Source organism: Vulpes vulpes, chromosome 1 (assembly GCF_048418805.1).
Source record: "Vulpes vulpes isolate BD-2025 chromosome 1, VulVul3, whole genome shotgun sequence".
Taxonomy (NCBI): domain Eukaryota; kingdom Metazoa; phylum Chordata; class Mammalia; order Carnivora; family Canidae; genus Vulpes; species Vulpes vulpes.
In genome coordinates this window covers 12702381-12718654 of record NC_132780.1, presented here as the reverse complement: position 1 = coordinate 12718654, position 16274 = coordinate 12702381, and the positions used below count along the sequence as shown (strand labels likewise).

Below are 16274 nucleotides of genomic sequence, written 5' to 3'. Positions count from 1 at the left end.
GGTGCTCTCTCGGGCTGTGGCTCCAACTGTGCGCGCGAGTACAGTTTTGTCTCCACTGGTTGACCTCCATAACAACAGTGCACCCAGAAACCCGGGAGGCTGAGGCAAAAGCTTGTGTCTATTTTGGTTGTTATTGTTTTGGGGGGGAATATGAGACAGCCACGGCGCGGGAGACGCTGGACAAACAGACATGCCGGGGAGGAGGGGGCCCAGACGAACAGATACCCGAGCGGAGGCGGTCCGGGGTCAGACAGGAGGAGCGGGCGACAAGCAGACGGCGGTTGTCTAAAGGGAAACCGGCAATTTGGGGACCCGGTTCTCCCCCGCTCCCATCACCGCAGCCCACCCCCCCACCCCGGGCTCCCGGTCGGCCTGTCTGTCCGCCCGGGCCGGTCCTGGTTGCGCCCTGTGCGGCCGCGCAGCCGAGCCGGGACAAACAGCCTTCACGTTGCTAGGCGACAGCGTTCCACAGCCCGTCGCGTCACCACGTCTGCGCGGGCGGGAGGGGGGGGTGCGCGGAGACGGCGGCCGCGTCGTTTGTTGACGTTGCCTGGCAACCACGTTGGTGCTGCTGGGCAACGCCGGCCGACTGTTCGCTCTCTTAAAGGGGCAGGAACCTTTTACAGGCGCCGGCCGAGCGGTGAGACGGAGGCTGCAAGAAGAGGAGAGGGTCCCTCCCCAGGGGTAGGGGAGGTGAAGTGGATTGCAGGCCCGGTTAGGTCCTCCTGAGCAGAGAAAGAATATGAGGCGGGAGCTCTGAACTAAAGTATTTAAGATGTTGGTGCTAGATGTTAGACTGGTTACACGTGTGCATGGGTGTACTGCGGGCACGTCTCGGGGAATGGGTGGCAGCGATAACCAGCCAGACCGACCTGGGTTCAAATATCCCTTCTATGACCTTGGCCTGTAACTTCATTTCTCCGATCCTCTTTCCTTCCTGAAATGGGGGTGATAACATCACTCACCTCCAGAACTGTGACTCTATGAAGTCCTGTTAAGCACATAGCACATAGTAAGTGCTCTGTACATAACGGGTGTAATTATGTTATTTAATAACTGGGTTCTGTCCTTACCTCACTGGGTTTTGGAATAAATGAGATGGTGTTTGTAAAGTACTCACTATAGCACAGTGCACTCAATACATGGTGGGTGTGGGTGTATTATTATTATTAGTGTCTGAATTTCTTATCCTCTGGAAAGCACATCAGAGGGTATTGACAGTCATTGTCTTTCTTGGTGCCTTGTGATGCAAAGGCTATGGAATCAGGCAGATATGGCTGGAATTCCCGTCCTGCTGGATCCTGGCTGTGTGACCCAGAGCAAGTGCCTTGCCCTCCCCTGGCCCTCTGCTTCCTCTTCAGCGAAACGTGTGATCCCTCACATCTCGCAGAGTCACTTACAGATAATGGTCCTGGGTGAGGGGGTCCCCTCTTGTTGGGTGTGTCGGGTCAGTGCCCCATGTCTGCAGCATGACTCACAGGGCTATGTTATGTAAAGCTCCTAGATTCTGCACAGAGGGCAGGTTATATAAATGCGTTTAATGTGCATCCTACATACCGGGCCTGGGGAGGAGACCTGGCTTGGTAAGCTTGCAATTGCCAAACTATGGCACAGGCTGCTTCTAGGAAGGAAGGCCTGTAAAACATGGGCCATGTGTATACTGTCTCATTGAAAAGAAAATGTTCCCTCTTGGGGTATCTCTATCCCCCTAAATGGCTTGGTCCTGCCTCTTAATGTGTGTGTGTGTCTCTCTGTGTCTTTCTGACCCCTGCTTCTCTGTCTCTGTCTCAATATCTCTGTGCATCTCTGTCCCTGTCTCTGTTCCCCTAAGTTCCTTTCTGAGGCTCTGCCTATCCCTGGTACTCCCTCTTTTCCTAAGTCTCTATATCCTGAGTCTCCATTCATTTCTGGGTCTCTCTTTCTGTCTGAGTCTTTTTTGATTTTATTATTTAACTACCAAGGGGATTCCACTGATTCTGGAAAGCTCGGAGTCCCTCACAGTGACTACTGTATGATGTTGGGATGGGGCCTCTGCTCTCTGAACTTCTGTTCTTCCCCACGTGCAAAACTAGAAGGAGTAACTAATGCAGGCCAACAGGGGTCCCAGTCACCTAGGGAGCTTTTTAAAGGTGGATTTCTCCAGTCCCCTACCCAGAAGCTGTGGGTCAGAATCTCAGAGAAAGAGGTGGCAGGGATTAGAACATGTGAGATCCTCCCCACCACCACCTGGGGTGCTTCGGATCAGCTAGCCAGAACCGCTGACCTAGGGCCTCCACATACTTGTTCCAGCGCCAGGTTCTGATGCCACATAATAGGTGAGGTTCTATGGAGACTGGTGGCCAGGGACAAGAGTGATTTTCACTGTAGGTAGAAGATCAGAGTGTGGAGATTCAAATAAGAGAAGGGAGTGGGAGTGGCAGTGGGGGGTCTGAGCAGACAGCAAGATAGAGACTTGGGAGTCAAAAAGAGAGGAAGAAAAAAAGAGGAACATTGAGGGATAGAAAGACACAGAAGTTCAATGTTTTCTGCACAATGCCTACAAATGCACCTCCCTGGTGGAGGGCCACGTCCCTGTCTGCGTGCGAGCTGGTGACAGTTTAGCAGGTCGCTGCAGGCAGCGCTGGGGTGTGCCAGGACCAGCGCTGGGATTAAGCGTGGGAGGCAGATGCTGGGCTGGGAGGTTCTGGGCGGACCCTCTCTGCGTGTACCTGCCTGCCTCTGAGCAAGTGTCCCCGGCCAGCATGGGTGACTGGCTAACAACCTGAACACCAGTCAGTTGGCATTCTCCTGTTGGGCTACCGCTTTGCCTACTGGGTATGGCCAAGGAGGATCTTGCTACAGGAGCCCTGGGGCTCACAGAGAGGAGTTTGAGTGTAGCTCCGGGCACTGAGGGTGTTGTGAATTTGACAACAGTCACCTTGACAGAGAAGTAGAACCATAGCATCTTTGGAGCCTGACCGAGCTGTGAGTCCTTAGGCAAGTTGAGTGACCTCTTTGGGGCTCAGTTCCTGCATCTGTGAAACGGTGTGTGTGTATGTGTGTGTGTGATATGACTTCTATGGAGATGCTGTGAGCACCACCTAACATAATGGTAACTACTGCCATCTATTGAGGGCTTGCCATGAATGTGCTTGTCAGCAAGTTTTGTTGCTCTCAGTTCAAACACTTCCAGAATGGGACCCCTGCTGCCCCTAGTCCAGTCACCATCACCTGTTATGCAAAACACCTGGCCTGGGGCTCTTCCCTGGTCTCCCTACCTCCACCTTTGCCTCTCAAAATCCATTCCCTACATACAGACCCAGAGATGCTGCTCAAATCAACATCAGTTCGTGCCCCTCTTTTGCTCAAAACCCTCCCGTGACTCCTGACTCACTCAGAGTAAAAGTCAAAGGCCTCCCCATGGCCCATAAAGTCCTGCACAATCTGACCTTACTCCCTCTCCCTTGTCTCTGCCACTCCCCTCCCCTTGTTCTCTGTGTTCCAGGCACTCACACCGGACTCCCTGTTCCTCCAAGACTCCAGACATGTTCCCACCTAAAGGCCTTTGCACTTGCTGCTGGCAAGATGAGATACTCTTAGGTGGGATTCCTGCACGGCAGCCCCATCACTCACCTCTGGTCTTTGCTCAGACACCACCTCCTCCTGTAAGCCTTCCCTGATACTCTATTTAAGATGACATGTCCAACCCTCCCTTTCTCCGCACTTCCCCAGCGCTCAGTACTTTCCAGTGGCTGCATACCTTGTTTATTTATGTTTATGCATCGTTCACCACCTCCCTCCCCATACCCAAAGCTAGAGCTCCCAGGAGAGCAGAGATCTTTGTCCTAGTCAGGTCGTAGACCTAGCAAATCATAGGTGCTCGATGCATATCTGTTGCACGAATGAATGTACGGTATGTGCCAGAACTGTGCTCCGAGCCCGAAGTCGGCGAATTAACTGAATCATCACAACAGCCCCACATGCTAAGCGCGCTACCCATTTTACCGACGCGGAAACTGAGACTCAGAGAGGGGAAGTCCCTGTGACAAAGTGCAAAGGCCCTGAGATCAGAGGTAGATTATCCAGCCTTCGGAGACGTCCCTGCGGGCCTGGGGTTGTGTTGTCCGTGTTCACCTCGCTATCTCGGTTTTTATTTGGGGGGCCCCGTCCTCGCTCGCTTTGACTCGTGGCCCAGCGTCCCAGACAGCTCCCTGTGCCTTCGGCCTCCAGGAGTTTCCCCGTAAGCTTCTTGCCCCGGGGCCCCGAATCTACGAGTTCCGCGTTGCTGGCTCCCGGTCTCCGGGTCTCTGTGCCCCGCGGGCCTCCAGGGGCGAGGGATCCCAACTCCAGTCCCGGCCCCGCAGCCTCGCCGCCCCCCGGCCCCGGCCCGGCCGGGCTCGATCGCTGGGGCCGCCCCGGGGGGGGCGGGGCCTGTTGCCCGGAGACCAATGTTTTGCGGCCGCAAACTGGGTCTCTGGGCCACCGCGGGGGGGCGGCCTGGGAACCCGCGCCGGGCGTGGGAGCGGCCGGGGAGGGGCGCGCGCCGGCGGGGCCTGGGGGCGGGGAGCGGCGGGAGGGAGGGGCGGCTGGGGGGGGGGGACGCGATGGGGGAGGGGGGACAGGAGCTTGGGATATCCTGGTAGTTTTGAGAAGACAAGAGGAGACTTGGGACCGAGATCAGGGACAAGAGAGAGGAGTAGGGGGTCGGTTTAGGGACGTGGAGGGGGGTTTGGGGAAGACTGAGATCACGGTGGGGGGTGGGCCGAGGGAGAAGATGGGCGGCCGGGGTAGGAGGGGGGAGGGGTTTGAGGGAGCCGGAAGAGGGGCCCTGGGATGGGTGAATGAGGGCAGCCATGGGAGAATGGAAGTTTCGAGAAGCACAGTGGCCGGAGTGAGGGCCGGGAGCTGGGAGGAGGCGGAGTGTAAATATGTGGTAGGTCGTGCAAAAAAAGCCGAGTTATAGGGGGTGCGAGAATCGAGGGTAGAGAGTTTGGGGGAGTTAAGGATCCCTGGGGAGAAGGAGGAGGATGAAAGGGGCCGGAAACATGGGTGAATCAGAGGAGGGGGCACCCCTGCCACTTGGGCTCCTGGCAGGAGGGGCACTCTCCGCCCATTGTCCCCGGACCGGTCAGGACGTCCGGCGACATCCTTGGGGACGCGACGTCGGGTTGTGTAACACCGCCAGGCCCGGAGGAGGGGCCAGAGTCGGGACTCCCGGTTCCTCTCCACGCCCCAACCCAAGGGAGGGAAAAGGGTCGGGATCCCCTAGCGGCTTGTTACATCACATGTGGGCGGAGGCCACCGGAGGCGCGGACTCGTTTTCCTGGTCACCTCTCGGCCCCACTGGAGAAGCAACGGCTGGGGTCCGAGACCTTCAGTGGGGAGGGGTATTGCTACGGGCGCCTTTGGCTGAGGGGGTCTGCTGGCCACAGCTTTTAGGCAAGAGGGTAAACTGAGTCCCAGAGAACGCTGACCCCTTTTGTTTGATGCTGTCATTCAACAAAGATGTATTGAGGGGGCAATGTCCTAGGTGATGGGGACACAGCAGTGAACAAAGCATTAGTCCCTGATCCCAGCAGCCTCGGGCTGACCCCTGATTCTGAGCCCAGACCAATTCCACCCCAGCCCCAGCTCCTTGAAGCCAGACGTCCTTCACTAGAAACAGCCCCCAAAAGATGGGTCCTCACATCCCACCTCTGGGCCACCCTTCCCCAGGGCAAAGGACAGAATACATCTCTCAGCTCCTGAGTCCCTGGTCTTTGCACGACTGCCTCCCTGTCGCCCCCACCCCCACCCATGGCCTGTCACTTCCTCCTATCCTCATCCCCCCCCCCCCCCCCCCCAGGGCATGACTAGAGATGCTGGTTGTAATAGGCAGTTGGCGAATCACTCAGACGTCATAACAGCCCGCTGTGCTATCACTGTGTCCCTGAAATGTCATCAAGCAGCCCCAATCTCCTATAAACACCTCTGGGGTCCTGCGGGCCTGAGGAGGGGTGCTGCCCTGCTGCCAGTGATAACTCAGCCACCTCCCCCCAAGGAAGTGATTTCATTCCATTCAAACTCTTCATCAGAAGGCTCTGGAAGCCACCTTTCTGACTATTCTCACTTCTCCTCCAGGCAGCCTTCCTTGACCCCGCCACTGTGCTCTCTCCCCTCCACCCCCTGCTCCCCCTCCTTGGTGCAGTTCCCCATGGGTCTAGACTCTAGCCTTATGGACCTTCCCTCTCTGACTTCATCAGCTCCCAAGCCTTCAATATTGAAAAGCTGTCAGAGCCAGGCAGGTGAAAGGACTTCCATGCACCTCTCCAGGCCTTAGTTTTCACTTCTCTAAGATGGGCACAGCACTGGTGCCTAGCCCACACACTGAGTGGTGATTTGAGTGAGGTCACCACTCCCGGGCAGGGGTTTAGCACCGGCCAGGAAGGACATGGTGAAAGCTCTTTGAATCCTATTGGCCAACATACACAAGAAATAGTTAACAGTGAGAAGTAGGGATCAGAGGGAGGAACAAAATAAACTTTTTCAAAGTATAACCAATATACTCTCCATAAATTAAAAAAGACCTTATTATTTAAAATTCACCATCTTTGGACTGGTTTTGGAATTTATCTGGGTATCCTCCACCCACATCTGCTCCTTCCTCCTCCTAGGCCTCATCTCAGGGGGATCCCACCACCCACCCTGATACCTTGGCAGGAACCTGGGCCTCATCCCAGTGGCTCCCCTCCGTCCACAGCCTCTTGGCCACCAAGTCTGGTCCTCCCTACCTCCCGTCTCTCCTATCTGCCCTGTCCTCCTCTATCTACCTCCATAAGGCTGGAAAGATCTAAAGCATAAATCTGTCCTTGTCTCTCCCCTGCTCAGAACCTGCTATGACTCCCCAGTGCCCCTGGGGGAGTAGTCTGAGCTCCTGAGCATGGCCCACAAGACCCAGTCTGATCTGGTCCTGGCAGACCTTTCCAGCTTCTTCATTCCTTGATTCCAAATACATGATTCTTCATGCCTTAGACCTTCCAGTTCAGTCCATTTGCCTGGTAGTGAGGTCCCCCAGCCATCCAGACAATAAAACAAGTAGGAATCTGGCTGAAGCTTGGGGTCCTCTAGGGACAGGGACCTTACGACCACCTGAGGCCTTCCATCCACAGCCAGGCAGTTCTACCTGAACCAACATCTGTCTACTACATCCTGCTTTCTGGGGCCACAAAAGAACAGGGCAGTCCGTCTGTCCTGTGATGTTTCAGACACTAGAAGATGTAGGTGTTGCCTTTGGACCTTTAGAAAATGCAATGTAAGATTCCTTGAAGCTGATTCTTGGACTAAGCACTGAAAGCCACAGGATATCAGAATGGGAAGGTGCCTTAGAGGATCCAAGTGCAAAGGGGTCACTTGGGCCCAGAAAAAGCAGGGTTCTGGCTGTTTCAATCAATGCCCATTCCCAGGCCTGGAGCTGTTTTGTCCAATCACAGACTTGCAAGGGAGAACTGTGGTGGGCTTAGGATTGCTGGGAACAACACAGTGAGCGCAGGGCTGTGCACAGAGGGCTGGGCTGCCGGCTCGGAGACCCCCAACATTGGTGACCGGAAGACCTCCTGTCTGGCCCCAGCCTGAATCCTAAGGCTGGACATAGGGGAGGAAACTGGCACCGACCCAGACACAGACCTACCGGGTCCACTGTAGAAGCAAACCAAGAAGTCAAGGTGCCTCACCCCGAGCCCTCAGCTTGTCTGACTTCCTGTGGTCTCCCCACCCCCTCCCCTCTCCCCACAACCCACCCCTGCCCATAGAAGTTGGGCGGAGAACTGGGATGGGGGGTGCAGAGGCAGAGTCAGGAAGGCCTGAGGTCGGGGTGGCGGGTGGGGGAGAGCGGGGCCAGGGCTCAGGGACGGGTAGGCGGAGGGCCGAGCACCCGCTGGGGACGCGGCGGCGGCGGGGCAGGGCAGGGGAGCGGAGCGGAGGGCCAGCGGTCGGGGATGAGGGCTGCACGGGAAGCTGGGTGGCGGGGGGCGCGGGAAGCCAGGCTGGTGACAGGCGCGGGGCCGCCGGGGGCAGCGCGGTGGCCCGGGCAGGGGGCGGGCGGGGGGACGGCCGGGACGGCGCGGCGAGGCCCCGCGGAGCCCGGCTCCATCCTCCGCCCCCCGCTGCCTCCCCTTCCGCTCCCCGGAAGCGCTGAGTCGTCCTGCCTTATCTGGGGGCCGCTATTTCGGGCTCGGCTCGGAGCGCGGCGACTATTTTTAGCGGCGCTCGGGTAAAAATGGACGCGGCGCCGCGCGGGTTCCCGAGGCCGTGCGCGCCCCCTCGCCAGCGCCGGGGGCCGGGGGCGCGCGCCTGAGTCACCTCCCGCCCGCCCGCCCCCCTGCGCGGCGAGGAGCGCGGCCCGCCGGCCTCGGACGCCTCGCATCCGCTCGAGCCTCCCGGGTTCCGCTCGCCCGGGGCGCAGAACATTCCAGGGACGTCGGGACGCGTCCACCGGGGCTCGGCGGCCGCGGGCGGGCTGTGGGCAGGGGCGCCGCGCCCCCTGGTGGCCGCCGCGGGGATCGCAGGCAGGAAGGGGGCCTGGGGCCACCTGCCCGCGGACCCACTTCACTAACGACGACACTGAGACACTGAGGCCGGAGAGGGGCCTTGCAGCATGAATTGCGAGGTACGATCCCTCTGCTTCAGCCTGGATGCCTCTGCCAATGGGGGAGCTTACTGCCTCGCAGAAGTGATGTTTATCTCGTGTTCAAGGAATTTATCAAGGGCCCCCTGTGTGCCAGGCACTGGGGGCAGGTGACTGGGGCAGAGCCGTGAACAAGACAGGGATTCCCGATTCCTGCCCTCCTGAGGCTACATTCCTTTAAAAAAAATATTTTATTAAAAACATTTTATTTATTTATTCACGAGAGACACACACACACAGAGAGAGGAGCAGAGACACAGGCAGGAGGAGAAGCAGGCTCCATGCAGGGAGCCCGATGCGGGACTCTACCCCCGGGGTGGGATCACGCCCTGAGCAGGCCTCCCATGGGACTGACGTTCTAATGGGGAGGCAAAAAGTAAATAAGATGCTTTCAGATTGTGATTAAGTGCTATAAGGAAAGTAAAATACGATGATTTGTTAAAATAAAGGGGGACGGGGCACCTGGCTGGCTTGACCTGGGAGTAGTGAGTTTGAGGCCCATGCAGGGTGTAGAGATCACTTGAATGAATGAATGAATGAATGAATGAATGAATGAGGATATTTTGTCAAGAGGAGTCAGGAAAGGCTTTTCTCTGAGAAGGTGAGCTGACTGCAATCTGATGAGAAGAGGCATCTAAAACAGCCTTGTGTTTTAATTCAAACTCTCTTCCCATTTCACAGATCTGGTGACAGAAGCCTGGAAAGAAACCAGTTGGGCACCGAGCTTGCAGGAGGTAGACTGCATGAGCTTCCAGTGTGTGCTTGTTCAATTTTAGGTCACATCCTGTGCCTGGGAGCTCATGACCTCCCAGCATACAGATTCTGTTCATCCTCAGCAGTGGCAGTATTGATTACTATTTTATTTATTTTTAAAAATATTTTATTTGTTTATTCGTGAGAGACAGAGAGAGAGGCAGAGACACAGGCAGAGGGAGAAGCATGCTCTATGCAGGAGCCCGATGCGGGACTTGATCCCATGACCCAGGGATCATGACCTGAAATGAAGGTAGATGCTCTCAACCACTGAGCCACCCAGGGATCCCATTATTATAATTTTTAAATTAAAATTAAAATTAGGGATCCCTGGGTGGCACAGCGGTTTGGCGCCTGCCTTTGGCCCAGGGCGCGATCCTGGAGATCCGGGATCGAATTCCACGTCGGGCTCCCGGTGCATGGAGCCTGCTTCTCCCTCTGCCTGTGTCTCTGCCTCTCTCTGTGTGTGACTGTCATAAATAAAATTTAAAAAGTTAAATTTAATTAATTAATTTAATTTTTAAATTTAAAATTTTATTTATTTATTCATGAGAGACACAGAGAGAGAGGCAGAAAGACGTATTTTAAAAATAATAGCTGCAGAGGCACCTGGTTGGCTCCCTGCAATGGAGTGTGTGACTCTTGATCTCAGGATATAAGTTCGAGCCTCATATTGGGAGTAGAGATTACTTAAAATCTTAAAAAAAAAAAAGGTGCCATTTATTCGCCACTTAGTTATTTTTTGCAGAAGTCTGCTAAATGCCTCACCTGCATTATTTCTCTGAATCCTCTCTCTAGACCTAGTAGATAAGGTACTATTCCCATGCCTCGTTAACAAATGAGGAATCTGTTTCCCCGCCTCCCATTTCTCTGAGCCTCATGGACATCTGTAGCTTTGCCAGCCTTCTGCATTCTCCTTGTCCTTTGGGAAACCACCCCTGCCTAAATTTCAGTTCACCTGTATATCACACCCCACTCTTCCTTTCCCGGGAAGGGAACATGATCCAGGATCAGCCAATCAGAGCATTCCAGTTCTGCCTTCTGATGAAAGTGCTTGTTTCAAGGGTGGACATGTGGCCCAATCCAGTTTGTGAGTGATGGAACCACAGGGCAGGAGACCTTTCTTCCCTTTGGGGTCACTAAGAGGGTGGGATGTAAGCTCTAAGCTGCTGGGGCCATCTTTACTACCTCAAGGAAAGTCCTCTAGAGGAGAAAAAAAAATCAGAGAAAAATGGAACCTAGAGATTGGATAGTGACTTCATGTCATATTTGAGCTCCTGGATCAAGCTGTGACTGAAGGTGGTATTACCCTTGACCTTTACTTATTATTATTTTAAAGATTTTATTTATTTATCCATGAGGGACACACAGAGAGAGGCAGAGACACAGGCAGAGACACAGGCAGAGACAAAAGCAGGCTCCCTACGGGGAGCCTGATGCAGGACTCGATCCCAGGACCTGAGCCCAAGGTAGACGCTCATCCACTGAGTCACCCAGGTATCCCATTATTATAATTTTTTTAACGTGAGACAATACATTTCCCTAAATGTGTTTGCACTTGAAGCTGAGAGACTTCTAATTAATTCCCTTTCCCTTTCCAAGCCCCTTCTAGGAACTGGTCCTGACACTTGCCCTGTCCCTAGTCCTTGCGAATGGATCTCTGTACTTCCTGGAGCCCACGTTCATCATACACTTTTCCCTGTGGAGGCATGGACTGCTTGTGTGCATCTGGGCTCTTCTACTGATCAGGCTCTCCTGTGGGGCTCTGGGCTTACCCATCTCCATGTCCCCAGGTGTAGACAGACATGAGAACCTGGGGGCCAAGGCTGCTGTGCTGGGCAGGGCCACTTCCCACAGTTATGGTTGCCCGATGTGAGATTACCCTGCTGCACCCTCCACCTACCACTGTCAGGATTTCAGCCCTGTCTGAACTCTGACAGCCTCCTGGTCTCAGCCTGGCCAACTCTTCTGCCCTTTAGACTCAACTGTCTGGGCAGCTCTTGGATGTTGCCTCCTGGATGTCCCACAGGATTTCACCCTGACCTCAATAGCTTCCTTCCTGTGCCTCCTCCTCCAGGGTCCCCAGCTCAGGCATAGGCCCACCACTGACCCTGTCTCCTGGACCAGAGGCCTGGCCTCATCCTGGATGCCTTCTTTCTCTTTCCCCCCATAGCTTGTCCCTCCTCTTCATTCTATCTTTTAAAGATTTCATATGTTCTTTTTAAAAAAAATATTTTATTTATTATTATTATATATATTATTATATATATTTATTTATTATTATTATTAAGAAGGAAAACAGAGCGAGCATGAGGAGGGGTGAGAGGCAGAGCCAGAGGCAGAAGCAGACTCCTCGCTGAGCAGGGAGCCTGATGTGAGGCTCGATCCCAGGACTCTGAGATCATGACCTGAGCCAATCAAGAATCGGATGCTTAACCACTGAGCCACCCAGGTGCCCCAAGATTTCATATGTTCTGGCTCTTCCCCCTTCCAACTTGATCCCCTATCCCCACTTCATCCTGCCCTCCACTCCTCCATTTTCCTGCCCCAGTACTACCTACCTCCCATCCAGAAGGATCTGGCAAAAACACAGACTTGCTCCTGTCAGGTCTTTCTCCTGCTCAGAGCCTACTGTGGCTCCCCAGTGCTCCAGTCCTATGACCTACGAGACCCTCTGTGGCCTGAATGCTGCTGCTTCTTCAACCTCATCTCTTGCCCCCCGCTTTGCCCCAGCACACTTTCATTTTGCCCTCAAATCACGCCTGAACCCCCTTGCCTTTTCCTGATCATATTGTGCTCTGGCATGCTACCTGAACTTGAACTTTGGTTCCTTCTGCCAGGATACCTTCCCCATGCTTCTCCACCTAGTGAATATTTCTCCATCCTTCAAGGTCCATCTCAGCCATCCCCTCTGCTCAGAACCTAGCATGGAATCCCTCTACCTAAACCCCCACTTCCCCCCCTCCCTGCCTAAGAAACCTGGGCAGTGTAGATTATTTTCTGCTAGGCAGTGTGCTGGGCACTTTGCACATTCTACCTCATGGAGATCCCCCCAATAACCCTCGGGGCCAGGAACAAACATTCCCAGTTTCTGGATGAAGGCACTGAGCCCCAGTGAGAACAAGTGACTTACCGAAAGAATCACAGCCAGGAAAGGGACAGAGTCTGTAGTTGACCTCTGGACCTTGAGGCAGCCTGGCTTGTCCAGTTATGTCGAGCATCTATCTCAGTTTTGTAAGTTTTTGTTTTATAGCATTCTCCGTAGAGGCACACACTTATATGAATGAAAAATAAACTCTAGGGATGCTTGGGTGGCTCAGTGGGTTAAGCATCTGCCTTTGGCTGGTCATGATCTCAGGGTCCTGGGATCCAGCTCCACATCAGGCTCTCTGCTCAGCGAGGAGCCTGCTTCGCCCTCCCCCTCCCTCTCTCTAAAATAATAAGTAAATAAATAAATAAGTCTTTTAAAAAAATAAATTATATAGAGTGACCACAAAATCCTATATGTGGTACTGTGGCCTCTCTATCTGGGCATGGTGGTGGAAAGGATTTTAGAAATTCCTTTAGGGGCCACATTTTGACCCGAGTATCAGTCACTCTACTTGACTGTGCTTCTGGGATGGATTGTTGTAGCACATGGGAAGAAATCTCAAGGTTCAGTGGCCCCAGAACAAATGGCACCCCAGCACCCAATGTCCTCCCGGATGGAGAACATGCTAATGGCAAATTCCGTGGACCAGAGCTGCCCGTGATAAATACGATGCAAGCCACCTGTGTAAGTTTAAATGTTCTAGTAGCCACCCTAGAAAAAGTAAAAAGGAACAGGTGAAAATAATTTTGTTCATGCATATTATTTAAGCGGAGAGCTGCAAAATATTATATCACCATGTGCTCAATATCATCAGCATATTTTTAAGTTTATCTTTTTTAGTAGTCCCTACATCCAGCACAGGGCCTGAACTCTTAACCCTGAGATCAAGAGTCACATGTTCTTCTGAATGAGCTACCCAGGCATCCTTCAAAACCAGGAACTTTTGGGACACCTGGGTGGCTCAGTGGTTGAGCGTCTGCCTCTGGCTCAGGGTGTGATTCCTGAGTCTGGGGATGGAGTCCTGCATCAGGCTTCCTGCATGGAGCCTGCTTCTCCCTTTGCCTGTGTCTCTGCCTCTCTCTCTGTGTCTCTCATGAATTAAATAAATAAATAATCTTTTTGTTTTGTTTTATTTTTTTTATTCATGAGAGATACACAGAGAGAGGCAGAGACACAGGCAAAGGGAGAAGTAGGATCCCCATGAGGAGTCCTATGTGGAACTTGATCCCTGGACTTCGGGATCACACTTTGCACACTCAACCGCTGAGCCATCCAGGCGTCCCAAATCAGCAATTTTTAATGAAATATTTTACATTTCTTTTTCTGGCTGCACTAAGTCTTTTGGACCAACCATGTTTCAAGCACTCAAGAACGCCATGCAGCCAATGGCTGCCCTATCTGACAGCATAGCTGGACAATTTTCTGAGCACAGATCTAGGAGTGTGGTTTCCTCAAAGTCCAGATTTTTTTTTTTTAAAGATTTATTTATTTATCTCAGAGAGAGAGAGACAGAGAGAGAGAGAGCATCAGGGGGAGGGACAGAGGGAAAGGGAGAGAATCTGAAGCAGACTTTGCATTGAACTTGGAGCCCCATGTGGGGCTCGATCCCAGGACCCTGATATCATGACCTGAGCTGAAATCAAGAGCCAGCCATTTAACCAGCTGGACTCACCAGGAGTCCTCTCAAAGTCCAGATTTAACATGTGACGGTTTATCTTAGGTTACAGTCAAGCCCCCAGACTCTGCACCCAGACTGCAGGGTTCCAGTATTAGCTCTGTAACTTGCAACCTGTAATTGCAACCTCCTGGCACCTCAGTTTATTCTTCTATAAAAGGACCTCAAAGGGATTTTGTGGGGATTAAGTGAGTTAATAGATTTTAAACGTTTAGACCAGGGCCTGGCATAATTAAGTGCTGTGTGAGTGTTGCTTTTTACTATTGTTTGCTGCTTTTGTGTAGGAGAAGGTCCCTTGACCCCACATTAACAGTTGAAGGGGGGGGGCTTAGTCCGTTAAGTGTTCAACTCTTGGTTTCGGCTCAGGTCATGATCTCAGGGTCCTGACATCTAGCCCGCTCTTAGCACGGAGTCTGCTTGTCCTTCTTCCTCTGCTCCTTCCTTCCCCTCCCCTCCCCTCCCCTCCCCTCCCCTCCCCTTCCCTCCCCCCCCCCTCTCTCTCATTCAAATAAAATCTTTAAAACAGTTGAAGAAAAGCTCCCTTCAAGACTTCCCATCCTCTGGTGACACCTGGGTGGCTCAGTGGTTGAACGTCGGTCTGCCTTCTGCTCAGGGTGTGATCCTGGGGTTATGGGATCCAGTCCCACATCGGGCTCCCTGCATGGAGCCTGCTTCTCCCTCTGCCTGTCTCTCTCTCTCCGTGTCTCTCATGAATAAATAAATTAATTTAAAACATGAAAAGACTTCCCATCCTCGGAGTTGAGGATGTCCAGGAGTAAGTAGGCAGCACACACACAGCCTCTAACAGTGACGTTCAGGTCACTTGGATTCTCAAGGGAGGGTCTCCACCATTCCACGCTGGAATGGGCATGTGCAATCATGAAGTTTTGGACACCTCCCAGTCTAACTGCCACATATTCATTTCCCTGTTATGGGTTTTCCCGTTTGATCTGTGTCATGGGTTGAATGATGTACCCCTGCCCACCCAAGATATGTCCACCTGAGCCCTGTGGAGGTGAGCTGATTTGGACAAACGGTCTTTGCAGATGTAATTAAGGGGAGGATCTCGAGATGAGATCATTTTGGATTATCCAAGCAGCCCCTAAACCCAGCGGCAAAGTGTCCTTAGAAGAAAAAGGCAGAGGGTGATGGGACTCGCACGGTAGAGGAGAATCTTTGTGAAGAGGAACACAGAGACTGGAGTGATCCGGCCACAAGCCCAAGAGTGCCTGGAGCCACCAGAAGCTGCAAGGGTCAAGGAAGGATCTCCCCAGAACCTTCAGGGGCATGGGGGGTGGGGACTGTGGCCCTGCTGCCAGACACCTGGATTTAGGATTTCCGGCCTCCAGAACAGTGAGAGAATAAACTGTTGCTTTAAGCCTCCAAGTTTGTGGTACTTTGTTAGGCAGCCACAGGAAATGAACATGATCTATTTGGGGGCCTGTCTCCTCCACTCGAAGGCAGAGTTTCTGTGGCTTTCAGATACCATCTTTTCCAACCCTCCATCACCAGAGGAAACTGAGTCTAGGCAAGGGGGCGGAGCCAGAACCAGACCACAAGTCCCCGGCTCCTCATCCAAAATTCAGAGATCCCTGTGGAAATTTGCAGAGTATTTTGCCTGTTGAAAAAAATATGCTTATTGAGTTTTCTTTTAAGGCGGTGGTTGAGAACACAAGCTTTGGTTGTAACCCAAGTTTGACTGATTCCTTGCTGTGTGGCCTTGGGCAAGAGACTACCTTCTCTGTGCCTCACTTTCTCCCTCTGTAGAATGGAGATAATGAGATGAGTCATATTCGAGGGTTGTAATGTGCAGTGCATGAGAATCGATCAACTTTGCCGTTTGTCACAGTCCTGGAAGTCTTTGCAAATGCCGTATAAGACAAGAAAAATAAACGAGATGTAAAGATCAGAAGGCAAGAGAGAAAACTGCCATTTGGATCATTTTATTTTATTTTATTTTTTAAAGATTCTTCATTCATTAATTTTTTTTAAAATTTATTTATGATAGTCACAGAGAGAGAGAGAGAGAGGCAGAGACACAGGCAGAGGGAGAAGCAGGCTCCACGCAGGAAGCCCGATGTGGGACTCCAGGCCTCCAGGATCTCGCCGCAGGC

At 52.9% G+C, this 16274-nt stretch overlaps 1 protein-coding gene across 1 annotated transcript in view; it reads left to right on the top strand.

The window, feature by feature from the left end:
* Positions 1-8317: 8317 nt before the first annotated feature.
* Positions 8318-16274, top strand: part of ERCC1 (ERCC excision repair 1, endonuclease non-catalytic subunit) — a 35763-nt gene continuing 27806 nt past the window's right edge. The window contains exons 1-2 of the mRNA XM_072754932.1: positions 8318-8623; positions 9323-9375. The gene's annotated coding sequence lies outside the window, so the exon portion shown is untranslated. The remainder of the gene's footprint in view (positions 8624-9322; positions 9376-16274) is intronic.